We start from the raw sequence: 13,971 nt of genomic DNA, 5'->3' as shown, positions 1-13,971 counted from the left end.
TCCTATTATAGATTTTTTTAATTCCATTTTCTGCTGCAAATAATGCTCAAATAGGATTTTCCTTTCAAACCACAAAGGCAGTATAGGCTTATTGAACAAGTTGGGTCTCATCTGAGGTGCACAAAGAGAAAGCCAACCATCCCCTCCTCTCCAGTTCACATCCTCCAACATATCCAACTAGCCTAATGTGATTCTTCCATGTTTTTCTCTATGCTCTTAGAAACACAAATATACATACTGATTCATATTCTGTCTTATTTTGTAAGATTTTCATGATGCCATATGCATTATACTACAACTTCTGTTTTTTACTTTATAGGGTATCATACGTTTTCTTCCATATCATTAAACAGATATCTAATTCATTTTTTTGTGCTGCATAATACTCCATTTATGTAGATTTATCTCAATGGGCATTCAGGTTGTTTCCAATTTTTTTCCCCATCACAAACAGTAGACATTTTTATACATATATCTTTAAGAAGTGAAGCTTTTACTTCTGTAGGATAAATTCCCAAGTATGGGTTATTTCAATATTATGAACTGCCAGGTTATTTTCCATAAAGGTGGTTGCAGTTCTTATTCCCACTGGCCCTGGATAACAGGTATCTTTTTAGTTTCTGCCTATCAGCTGGGTGAAAAGTGTTTTCTTATTTTAATGTTCGTTTCCCTGACCATTAATAAATCGCGTACATTCATTGTCCAATTTGCATTCCCTATTCTGCAAATCATCTTTGCCAATCCTTTAACTTATTTTTCTCTTGGGTTGTTAATTTTTTACTTTTTAATCAGTTTGGGGATACTTTTGTGTATTTCGGGTATTAACCCCTTTTTTGTCACATTGTGCAAGTATATTATCCCAGCCTTTCATTTGGCTTTTGACTTTGTGGTTTCTTTGACATATAGACTATTTTAAATATCTAATCATGTCTGTCAGTCTTTTTCTTTATGATTTCTAGGTTCCTGTCTTGCTCACCACCATTCCACTGAAGTTAATAATTCTTCTAAATTTTTTTCTATATTTTTGTTTTGTTAATTTTTTTTTTTTTTTTTTTGCGGTACGCGGGCCTCTCACTGTTGCGGCCTCTCCTGTTGCAGAGCACAGGCTCCGGATGCGCAGGGTCAGCGGCCATGGCTCACGGGCCCAGCCGCTCCGTGGCATGTGGGATCTTCCCAGACCCGGGACACAAAACCGTGTCCCCTGCATCGGCAGGCGGACTCTCAACCACTGTGCCACCAGGGAAGCCCTGTTTTGTTAATTTTTAACCTTAATTTTGTTTTTCTTGTTTTTGCAACTGGGGCAGAAATTTATTTCTTTGTTTTTTAATATAAATGAACCTGTTTATTATGCCATTGAATTTCTTCTCCTGATCAAAAAATTATCTCTTCTTCATTATTTACGGATAAGATTATTTTAAGAAATCTCTCTTGAATTTTGAAAAAATGTTTTTCTGGTTGTTCCAAGTCAGTTTGGATGCTCTACCTATGTTTGAAAATAATAGTGTACTCATCTAATAACAGTTCTGTCTGCAGGTTTGCCAAGTGTATTCTGGGTCATCAATAATGATGAAATGGTAGCTACAGGCTAGCTGTAGCTGAAAGCTGATCTGAGGACTCCAGTGTTTGATTTTAAAAGAAAGTGACAATTGTAAGAGCATAAAGCAAAAAAAAAAAAAGGCCTGACAAAACTGTGAATGCACCTGACCCTCTGTATCCGTGGGTTCCTCATCTGCATATTCAACCAACCAGGGAATGAAAACATTCCCCCCCAAAAATTCCAGAAAGTTCCAAAGAGCAAAACTTGAATTTGTCAAGTTTTTGGAAACTATTTACATTGTATTTACAACTATTTACGTATCATTTACATTGTGTTAGGTATTATAGGTAATCTAGAGATGACTTACAGTATATGGGTAGGATGTGCTGTTATATGCAAATACTACAGCATTTTATATAAGGGACTTGAGCATCTGCAGATTTTAGTTTTGCGGAGCGGTCCTGGAATCAATACCCCATGGATACCGAGGGATGACTCTGTGTTAAAACAGTGGAGAAGAAGAAACACTGGCAGACTCTTAGAATGATGGCCTAAGGACTTTTGTAATTTAGAGCCCAGATTTCATGATTTAAGTTTCTTGTTAGAAACTTAATAGAGAAAAAAAAGCCATTGTTCTCTCAAGTTGTCTTCAACACTTTCTTCAGGCAAGGCAACATTCATTATCATTATATAACCTGCTTTTCTAGTGCTTTTAAAATGAAGTATTTCTTTTGTAAAGAAGTGTCATACATAAAATGAAAGACTTCCCTACAACTAAGAAGCTATGGACAAATTGTTTACTCGGGCCTTAATTTTTTTGTCTGTTCCATGCAGGTATTGGACTGGATGATTACCAAGGGACCTCTAATGGTGCTCGGTCTCATCAAGTTATATTTAGGGAATTTTTAAAAAATTACTTCCTAGATTGTAGGATTTGGTCAGCTTTTCAATGTCATTTGTATATTACAGCATGGGTTAAAAGACTGGAATTCCCTTTTTTTTTTTTTTTTGCCACTCTGTGCAGCATGCAGGATCTTAGTTCCCCAACCAGGGATCGAACCTGTGACACCTGCATTGGGAGTGCGGAGTCTTAGCCATTGGACTGCCAGGGAAGTCCCCCTGCATTGTTTTTCGACTGAAGCTTTATTATGAATGAAAGAAAGTGGTGGTTCACAACTAGAACATGACATATAAAGTAGTTTTTCTTTACATTTTACTTTATCCATTTACTGTGGTATCTAACAAGATGGGAAAACTCTCATTGAACCTCTGACTTAATCTGTTAGTTTATATTGTACTCAATTAAAATTATTAACTACAGTTGACCCTTGAACAACATGGTCTGACTGTGCCAATTCACTTATACGCAGATTTTTTTTTTTCAATAAATACATAGTACAGTACATCCACAGTTGGTCGAATCCATGGATATAAAACCACAGATATGGAGGGCTGGCTGTAAACTTATACTCAAATTTTTGAATGCTTCTGGGGTCAGAGCCCCTAACTCCTACGTTGTTCAAAGCTCAACTGTAGGGCTTCCCTGGTGGCACAGTGGTTGAGAGTCCACCTGCCGATGCAGGGGACACGCGTTCGCGTCCCGGTCCGGGAAGATCCCACATGCAGCGGAGCAGCTGGGCCCGTGAGCCATGGCCGCTGGGCCTGCGCATCCGGAGCCTGTGCTCCGCATCGGGAGAGGCCACAACAATGAGAGGCCCGTGTACCGCAAAAAAAAAAAAAAAAAAAAGGTCAACTGTATATATCTGTGTTAGCATGAGTAGTTTTAGGGATTTCAAATTTTGCATTTCACAGATTTATTTTTTGTTTCTTATACTAAAATGTCAGGATTGAAATGAAGATTTAATGTTAATATTCCCTAATCTCTTAAATTGTCTATTATCCCTACCAAGAGCAAACCAGGGTTGTTACAGTAGTGAAATGCCAGTCTCCTTGACAGGCATTTTGTTGATCTTTTCAGGGCACTAAGTTTCTATGATTTGGCTGGAGGTTTGCATAAATTTTCCGTTGGGAACCCTGGACTTGGGAACAGGAAGCATGTAAGAGTTTTATAAGAATCTTATAAGAGGGTGTAGGGAGGATGGAATTGGATCTTAAATTAAGTTGTGCCATAGCAAATTGTCTTTCACAGTTCACATTTAACTGTTTATTAATATACTTTAAAAAATGCCTTATCCTGAAACATTTAAGGTTATGTGGTTAAAAGGCCAACTTAATTTTTTTTTTTTTTTTTTTGCGGTACGCGTGCCTCTCATTGTTGTGGCCTCTCCCGTTGCGGAGCACAGGCTCCGGACACGCAGGCTCAGCAGCCATGGCCCACGGGCCCAGCCACTCCGCGGCATGTGGGATCCTCCCGGACCGGGGCACGAACCCGTGTCCCCTGCATTGGCAGGCGGACTCCCTACCACTGTGCCACCAGGGAAGCCCCAGCTTAATTTTTAAAATACTATAAGTGTAATATCCAGACCTAGGCATTCATGAAAATATTATTTAAATTATCCTTTCCACAATTTTTTTGTTTCTTATATAGTAACTTCAGGAGCAGGAAACTGTTTAGCAGAGTGCCTGATACATAGTAGGTGGTTGGTAAACGGAGGTTGAACAAATGCATCCATTGCAAATATTCAAATTACAGTAGATTAGAAATTAAGAAAAAAGAAATTATGAGGAACTTTTTTTTTAAGGAATTTTATTGATTGATGGATGGATTGATTGATTTTATTTGGTTGTTCCAGGTCTATTTGGTTGTGCCAGGTCTTAGTTGCAGCAGGTAGCCTCCTTAGTTGTGGCATGCGAACTCTTAGTTGTGGCATGCATGTGAGATCTAGTTCCCTGACCAAGGATTGAACCCGGGCCCCCTGCATTGGAGCACACAGTCTTAACCACTGTGCCACCAGGGAAGTCCCTGTGAGGGACTTATTTTTTTTTATATAAATTTATTTATTTTATTTTATTTATTTTTGGCTGCGTTGGGTCTTTGTTGCTACGCGCAGGCTTTCTCTAGTTGTGGTGAGCGGAGGCTACCATTCGTTGCGCTGCACGGGCTTCTCATTGCAGTGGTTTCTCTTGTTGCAGAGCACAGGCTCTAGGCACGCAGGCTTCAGTAGTTGTGGCCCACAGGCTCAGTAGTAGTGGTGCACGGGCTTAGTTGCTCCGTGGCATGTGGGATCTTCCTGGACCAGGGCTTGAACCCGTGTCCCCTCCATTGGCAGGCGGATTCTTAACCACTGTGCCACCAGGGGAGCCCCCTGTGAGGGACTTCTTTACACATATATTTTCTATTTAAAAAATAGCTTGTGCTCTGCAAGTCTGAAATGATTTCAAAATATAAAGTTAAACTCATGCAAAAAAGTCTTATGGTGGTGGTGGAAAAGTATCAAGGGTATTGTTATTAGCCATATTTGAGAGGGAGACATCTTGCACCTAGACAACAAATCTAGGAGATTTGTATTTGACACAAGCTGAAGAATATGCTTGTGTTTATGAATCAGATGCCAGAGGAATTCTAGGATTCTTATTTTACAAAGCTACTTAAAACATTTGAGTAGAGATATTATTTGTTAATGTGAAAGCATATAGAAAATAATTATATTTCCTGATAAACAGTCTTTGAGTTTTCTTAAATCTAGAAGGAACCTGTGATTCTCTTTAGCGCTAGCTTAGTGATCCATCCTCTCATTTTATAATTTAGGTGTCTTAGGCACAGAGAGATTGTACCCTGCTCCAAATCATACAACTTTATGAGAAGGTCACAACTAGAACTTGGGGCACACTCATCCTGCCATGCTCAGCCTGGCTCTTTTTCCTTTCTGTCAACCTGTGTTTCATTATTATAAATAATGCTAGTCTGTTCTCAAGATTTATTCAGTTAATTTTACTACTAATCATTTGACATTTGTATTGAAGCATAAAAAATGGATACTGCAGTTAGGAAATCATTGGATGAGCATTAGACTTTATTTAATTTCCTTATATGGGTGGTGCAACAGCTGCGATGGTGCACAGTTGTGAACCCAGGACATCTGTGTTTCCCATTTATTTGTTTACTTGTTTGTTTTTTGCAGTAGTTGCATGTAATAAAATTTTTTTTCAGAGAATAAGGAGAGTAAATGTTAAATTTAAAAGTTTAATATTATTAGCATATTTACAGTTTTACAACAGAAAGAGTAGGAAAATGACAAGAAGGACTAAGTCTGTAGCTAACGACATATGTGACCTAGGGCAAATCATGTAACTAGGGCAAATCATGTAAAAGAGGTTTACTAACCTCTGTGGGACTGTTTTCTGCTACCTTCTTAATTAGAATTCTTCAGGGGTTCTGCCCAGGACAAATGTATCTGTTTTTTGATATTTGTTACTTGAAGTATAACACACATAATGCGAAGTGCACAAATCATAAGGATAATGAATTATAAAAAGAACATACTTGTATGACCACTGCTGTTGTATTTTGAAAAAGCTTCCTTGGTGATTATGATAAGCTTTCCTTTAAAAGAAATCACTGGACTTGAGGCTGTAGGTAATCTCATGTCTTTCACAACTCTTTCTAGAGTGAAATTAACAGAAACAGTGATAGAAGGAATTTGGCCAGTCACAAAAATTTGCTTTGAATAGGTTTATTGGGATTATATATTAAGTCTTCTGATGTTTTTCTTCTTCCTCTTTGCCCTTTTTCCTTTCTGTCTAGGTCCTGGATGGAATGGAGAGGGGTCCTACTCAACTTCTGACTATCTTTTCTGAGAGTGGTCAGAGAGTTCTTAAACAGGTCTGTTGATTCTGTAGTACACAAATGCAAGTTCGAGTTATAAAAGATTTGGATTCAGCCTAAACAAAGAATTGAATTAGGAAGTAGACTTTTTTTAAAAAAAGAAGCCATTTTGATCTCAGTGTCCACAGGGTATTTTACTTCGGCAAGCTGCATTTGGCATGTGGATTGGACCCAAAGTGACTGAATTAAATAAGATCTGCTTAATATAAAAGCAGTTGTTATATCTTTATCAGTTATGCTGAATATATATAATATGGCAGAATTCTTTATTGGTTCCATGGAAAGTACCAGGAAAAGATGAAAAGGTGAATATCTCAGTTGTCTGTGATTCTGGTGGGTGATGGAGGCATGGATAAATCCAAGAAGGAAAATAATTATATGGCCCTCTTTCTAATGTTCTCAGAATTCATAACATTGGGGTAAAACAAAGCTACCTTTACCTTGCATATCTCTGGTTAAGGGAAGGGCAAGTATATATGGGTTTTGTTTGTTTGTTTTCTTTTCTTTTACCCTTGTCTGCATCACCATGAATGAACTTTATCATTATTCAGACCGATAAAAACTCAAGCTTAGTGATTTCCCAAACTTGTCTTTACATTGGAATCACCTTTGGAGCTTTGCAAAGTACTAATGTCTTTGTTCCCCCTCCCTACCACCACCCCCCACCCTAGATTGTGGGGGTATGGCCTGGGAATTTTTAGAAGATCCCAAGGTGATTCTAAAGTGCTGCCAAGTTTGGGAATCACCGTTTTAGCTAGTTAAAGCAGATCTGGCCACTACGCACCTTGTGAATTTTTTTGCGTAAATATTTGGATAAATATATAAATCAGGGATAAATATTTTGTTTTAGAATCCTGTACTTTAAACCTAAATTTTTACTAGAATGAAAGCTCTGTAAAAGCAGGTACCATGTCTATATTTTTTTCACCATTATATCTTTAGCATTTAGAACAATAACTAACATGTGCTATATGCTTAAATATTTGTTGAATGAGTGGATGAACCTATTAGTCTCTAGTGAGCTGAGAGTATGCTTTTACCTAATACTCGAGTGGTCTGAGGTATAGAGTGGGGTGGTGGTGGTAGTGAAGAGCCCAGCCTCTATGACTAATTGACTGGGCTCCAGTCACAGCTCTGTCACTTACTAGCTGTAAAACCTTAAACAAGTTACTTCTCTAATACCTCAGTGTCCTCATTTGTACAAGGGGGGTAATAGAATCTATTACATGGGGTTTTGGGGGGAACTAATTGAGTTAATAATACAAAGTGCTTAGAACAGTGCCTTGCACATAATAGTGTTCTGTAACTTTTAGCTACTGTAGAATTCAAGACACTCCAGATTCTCGGTAGTTTGAATAATTTAAATATAGAGTGTTGTATGGGGGCTAAGGTAGAATAATGGAATCAGCTGCATTAGATGTAGTTAAAGAAGACTTGACAAAGAAGGTTATTATTATTATTATTTTTTTTGGTCAACTTAATGAGGTATAATTTACATACAGTAAACTGCACCATTTAAAAGTGAAACATGTTTCAGTGAATTTTGACAGATGTTCTTATTAGTTTACAGTATTTATTATGAAACACCTGTCACAACCAAGATACAGAAAATTTCCATCTTCCTAAGAAATTCCTTATATTCCCTGCAGTCTGTCCCTCCTAGCCCCTCCACCTATATATTGCTTTGCATTTTCCAGAACTTTATGTAAATGCATTGATACATTATGTTCTGTTATGAGTCTAGCTTCTTTCACTCAGCAGAATGATTTTTTTTAATGAAAATGACTAACATTTATTGAGCATTTAATACATGCCAGATATGGCTCTAAATTTCTTTTTTCTTTTTTTATTATAGCTGGTGTTTATTGAGCTTTTATAGTGGGCCAACATTAGTCTAAACATTTTATTTTATTTTATTTTTCAACAGAATGATTTTGATATTTATCCATGTTGTTGCATGTGTCAGTGGTTCATTCCTTTTGAATGAGTAGTGTTTTGTTGTATGGGTATACCATGCTTGTTTATCTGTTCACCTGTGATAGACAGTTGAGTTGTTTCCAGTATTTGATGATTGTGAATAAAGCTACTGTAAGCATTTTTGTGCAAATCATTGTATAGATATATTTTCACTTATTCTGGAGTAAATCCCTAACAGTTGTACTGCTAGGTTGTGTGGTGTATCTAACTTGTTAAGAAACTGCCAAATAATTTAAAAAGAAGTGAATGTTCAGCAGGATTTCCAGGGAGGGTGCATTAGTTATCTATTGTTGCATAACAAATTACCACAGATTTAGCAGCTTAAAACAACACACATTTATTAGGGCACAGTTTCCATGGGTCAGGAATCTGGCTTAGGTGGGCCCTCTGTTTCAGGGTCTCTTACAGGCAGCAGTCAAGGTGTCAGCCAGGACTGGAGTCTCATCTCAGTGATTGACTGAAGACGGATTTCCTCTAAGCTTACTTGGTTGTTGGCAGAATTAACTTCCTCAAGGGATGTTGGATTTAAGGCCTTGGTTTCTCACTAGCTACTGGTTGTCAGTTTCTTGCCTTGTAGCCTCTCCAACATGGCAAGCTGAGAAGGCAGTAGAGCCTCCTAGGGAGATGAAAGTCTCATTCTTTTATAACCTAATCATGGACGTGCTGTCCCATCACTTTTGCTGTATTTTTTTGGTTAGAAGTAAGTCACTAGGCCATCCCTCAGGGGGAAGAGGGGGCAGGGGAGATTACACGAGGGCATGAATACCAGGAGGCTGGGATAATTGGTGGCCATATTAGAAGTCTGTCTACCACAGAAAACATGGCTTAGTGCCAGGCTGGGACTAAATGGGACATTAAAAAGAGTGGTGGTGGTGAGGAGTAGTTTGTGAAATTTTCTTTACCTTCCCTGTATCAAACTATATCTCTTTCTTCCTTCTTTCACATCAGCTTCTTTCCCCTTCAAGAGCAGATATATAACACAAAGATCATTCTCACAATGAGATTTTAATCTTGAGTGGGTTTTGTGTGTGTGTGTGCGTGCCTGTGTGTGTGTGTGTGTGTTTAAAGATTCAATTAAGGCCTCTCCCTGTATCATTTAGTGTTTATATACATGTGTATTTTTTAAAAAAACATTTTGTCGTGGAAATTGAGACAGATATGAAAGGAGAATACTATCATGAACCCCCATGTACCTTTCACCCAGCTTCCACAATTTATTTTTTACTAATCTTATATCTAAAATTTACATACAGTAAGATGCACTAATTTTATGTGTACAGTTTTCATTGGAACAGATGTATATATCCCCACAATCAAGATATAGACCATTTTCACTCCAAAGGTACCTCATCCCTGTGCAATCAGTCCCCACCCCAGTCTCAGGCAAGCACCCATCTGATGTCTGTTACTGTAGGTTGGTTTTGCCTATTCTAGAATATCATAGAAATATTCTTTTGATCACCATGAAGTTTTTGAGATTCATTCATGTTGTTGCCTGTATCAGCAGTTCAGAGTTCTTCAGACTTGGCACTGTGGACATTTTGGACAGGATAATTCTTTGTCTTGGAGATTGTCCTGTGCATTGTGGGTTATTTAGCAGTATTCCTGACCGTTGTCCACTAGAAGCCATTAGCACTCCCCTCCCCATTTCTAAGAATCAGAAATGTCTCCAGACGTTGCCAGATGTCCAATAGGGGACCAAATCCCCTCCCTACACTGGTTGAGAATCCTTTCAGTAGTTGATCCTGTTTATTATTTGGCAGTATTCTATTGTAGGGATATACTTCAGTTTATCCATTTGCTAACTGATAGACATTTGATTTGTTTCGTTTACTTTCAGTTGAGGCTATTGTAGATAAAGTTGCTATTAATTTTCATAGGCAAGTCTTTGTGTAGACATGTTTTCATGTATTTGGGGTAAATACCTAAGAGTGAGATTGCTGGGTCTTCTGATAAGAAACTTTATAACTTTAAACTGCCAAATTGTTTGTACCTTTTTACATTCCCACCATATGAGAGTTTCAGTTGCTCTGCATCTTTGTCAACATTTGATATTATCATTCTTTTTAATTTCAGCCATTATAGCAGGTGTAGCTTTAATTTGCATTCTCCTGATGATCAATGATGTTGAACATCTTTTCGTGTGCTTATTGTAATGTATCTGTTCAAATCTTCTGCCCATTTTTTATTGGGTTGTTTGTCTTATTATTGAGTTTCCTTTGTCTTTTTCCCAACATGTGTACCAACATTAAGAAAATTGAAATAATGAATCAGTTTTATATACTTCTTATATTTAAAATGTGAACATTTCCCATGATGTTAAGTATTCCTGAAAACATGAATTTTAATGGAGAAGCAGTATTTGAGTACATTTAAATTGATTAACCACTTCTGCTGTAGAGCCTTGAGCTAGCTTCCAGTTTTTCACTATTATTAATATTTTGATAAACACCTTCAAATATAAATCTTTAACCACATCTCTCATTATTTATTGAGTTAGATTCCTAGAGGTTAGGATTAGTTATGATGTTAAGGAGAATGAACATGTAAAAGCAAAATATGAATGTTAATCTATTTCATTGTACCTTTGCCACATTTGAGTATTTCATTTTAAAAATATTTGCCATTTGATGTTGGAAGAAAGGCATATTTCATCTGCTTTTTTTTGATTACTTATGAAATGAAAAAACTTTTCATATAGTTATTGATGATTTTTATTTCTAATTTTATAAATTTTCCATTTGGGGGGCCAATTTTTCTGTTGGGATGTTAATGTTTTCCTTAATTTTTAAGAGAACTTTAATGTTAAGTTTATTAACCTTTTGTTATTTACAAATATAATTCCCAACTTGTATTTTGCCTTTTTACTCTTGTGTACTTTGTCCTGCAAAATTTTAAAAATAATAATGAAATTATATGATAAAATCTATATTTTGCTTTAGCTCTTCAGTCCGTGAAATGATAAATATACTATATATGAATATATAACCAGCCTGTGATTGTAGTTTTATGATTTTATTTTTTTATATTTAACTTAAGCTTTTTTTTTTTTGGCCACACCACGCGGCATGTGGGATCATAGTTCCCGGACCAGGGATCAAACCCACGTCCCCTGCAGTGGAAGCACAGAGTCTTAACCAGTGGCCTGCCAGAGAAGTCCCTGCATTTAACTTTTTAGTCAGAATTTTTTAGTATACATTGTTGATAAGGTCTGAATGTTTGTGTTCCCCCCAAATTCATATTTCAAAGTCATAATGCCCAATATGATGGTATTAGAAGGTGGGCCTCTTGGGAGGTGCTTAGGTCATGAGGGTGGAGCCCTCATGCAGTCATGAATGGGATTAGCGCTCTTATAAGAGCGATCACGCAGAGCTCCCTAGCCCCTTCCACCACATGAGGACACTGCAAGAAGTTGGCAGATTGTAACCCAACCACGCTGGCACAGTCATCTTGGACCTCTCAGCTTCCAGAACTATGAGAAGTAAATTTCTGTTGTTTATAAGCCATCCAGTTTATGGAATTTTGTTATAGCAGCTCGGACAGACTAGGACAATTATGAAGTGAGGAGAATTTTTTTTTTTTTGGTTGCATCGTGGCAGCATGTGGAACTTCCCCAGCCAGGGATCGAACCTGTGCCCCCTGCAGTGGAAGCACGGAGTCTTAACCACTGGATCACGAGGGAAGTCCTGAAGTGAGAACTTATAAAATTTTTTCCAAATACTCAACCAGTTTGTCCCAACTACAAAACAAAGTCATCTCCTGTAAAGAAATATGACACAACATCCATTAATGAACAATCAGAAGAGAACTAAATAAAAAGAAAAGTCACCTACAGCAACCCACAAAACGGAAGACAATATTTGTAAATCATATATCTGAAAAGGAATTTATATCTAAAATTTATCAAGAACTCTTAAAATTCAGTAATAAAAAGACAAACATCCTAATTTAGAAATTGGCAAAGGATTTGAATAGATATTTCCCCAAAGAAATCATGCCAGTGGCCAGTAAACATGAAAATATGCTCAACACCTTTAGCCATCAGGGAAATGCAAATCAAAACCACAATGAGATACAATTTCACACCCACTAGGATGGCTATAATCAGAAGGATAACAAATGTTGGTGAGGATGTGGAGAAATTGGAACCCTTGTATACTGCTGATGGGAATGGAAAATGGTGTAACTCCTTTGGAAAACAGTCTGGCAATTCCTCGAAAGGTTAAGTATAGAGATAACATATAACCCAGCAATTTCACTTCTAGGTATATATATACACGCAAGAGAAATGAAAACATATCTCCACCAAAACTTGTACACAAATATTCATAGCAGCATTATTCATAATAGTGAATGGTGGAAACAACCCAAATGTCTATTAACTGATGAATGAATGAATGAATGAATGAATATGGTATTTCCATACAAAGGGATATTATTTGGTAATTTAAAAAATGAAGTACTGTTACTTGCTACAACACCTTGGAGAAATGAAGCTAAGTGAAAGAAGCCAGTCACAAAAGGCCACTTATTTTATGGTTCTTATTGTATGAGGTATCTAGAATAGACCAGTGTTCCTTGACCTAGTCTAAAACTCTATCGTTTAATGGAGAGGGGAGGGGTAACCCATTAAATTAATGACAGAGCATTTTAGCAAAATTGTTCGTAGTACTCGAAGATGATGGTGACTGATAATAGTTCATCTTTATTTTGTACCTTACCTTCCTTTTGAATAATCATTTTTAAAAAATAACGTTTGGTGCTAATCATTTGTAACAGTTATTTAGACTTAGCCCTATGTTTAACTGATTTCATTTCTTGCTTCCTATTCTCAAGGTCTTTGTTTTTGGTTAATTATTATTCAGATAATATTTTTGTGAAAAGTACATGATTGATATACATCTGAAAGTATCATTATATTGATTTCACACTGAATGACAACTTGGTGGGGGAGGGAGCAGGATTATTAGGTCACATTATTTTTTCCACTATTAATTCTTTAATATTTTGCCATTATCTTGTGGTCTTGCGAAGCAAAAATCTGTGGCCAGACCGAATTTTGGTCCTCTATGTATGACTTGTTTTTTCCTTCTTGAGTGATTTGGGGCATTTTCTTTATCCTTGAAATCTGAAAATTTCACTAGAACAAATCCAGTTGTCACTATCTTTTTAGTAATTTTGCCTGGTCTTTTGTAAGCTCTTTAGAGCTGGAGATGCAGAAGATTCTCTGACTCAGGAAAGCTTACATTTCCTTTTTAAAAAATCTTTAATTATTATTTCTGTCCATTTGTTTCAGGGATAACAAATTATTTGAAGTTTATTTCTCTCTTCTCTCCTTGTCAATCCTCTCATACTTTTCAGTACTTTGTCCTTTCCTTCTCCATTCTGGAAGAATTTCTCAAATTTGTTGTCTCCACATTTCTAATTAAGTATTCTGCTCTTTACTTTTTCTAGTAAAGATTTGAATTCTGTTACAGAATATTTGTAGTTTTTACCTTTCTTTTCCCCCGTCTTATTTCTGCCTGCATCTCAACTAGTTCTTTTCATTTCTGCCTGTGAACTTTGAACTCTTATTTCAGTGTGTTTTATCAAATTTGTTGAGAGTAACGTAGTTGATTTCTAAAATTTAACCTGTTGCTCCTTATATATTCATTTTCTGAATTACAGATGC

General features: G+C 36.8%; 1 protein-coding gene across 13 annotated transcripts in view; it reads left to right on the top strand.

Moving 5' to 3' along the window:
• Window positions 1–13,971, top strand: part of NCOA6 (nuclear receptor coactivator 6) — a 97,493-nt gene that overhangs the window by 13,545 nt on the left and 69,977 nt on the right. Inside the window, exon 2 of one of the 13 annotated variants that reach the window (XM_019950682.3) lies at window positions 6,243–6,320. The exons of the other annotated variants lie outside the window; for them this stretch is intronic. The gene's annotated coding sequence lies outside the window, so the exon portion shown is untranslated. The remainder of the gene's footprint in view (window positions 1–6,242; window positions 6,321–13,971) is intronic. 13 annotated transcript variants of the gene reach the window in all.

This window comes from Tursiops truncatus, chromosome 15 (genome assembly GCF_011762595.2).
Source record: "Tursiops truncatus isolate mTurTru1 chromosome 15, mTurTru1.mat.Y, whole genome shotgun sequence".
In the NCBI taxonomy this organism is placed as follows: domain Eukaryota; kingdom Metazoa; phylum Chordata; class Mammalia; order Artiodactyla; family Delphinidae; genus Tursiops; species Tursiops truncatus.
The sequence above is the reverse complement of the archived record's forward strand: the minus strand, read 5'-3'. Positions and strand labels throughout refer to the sequence as shown.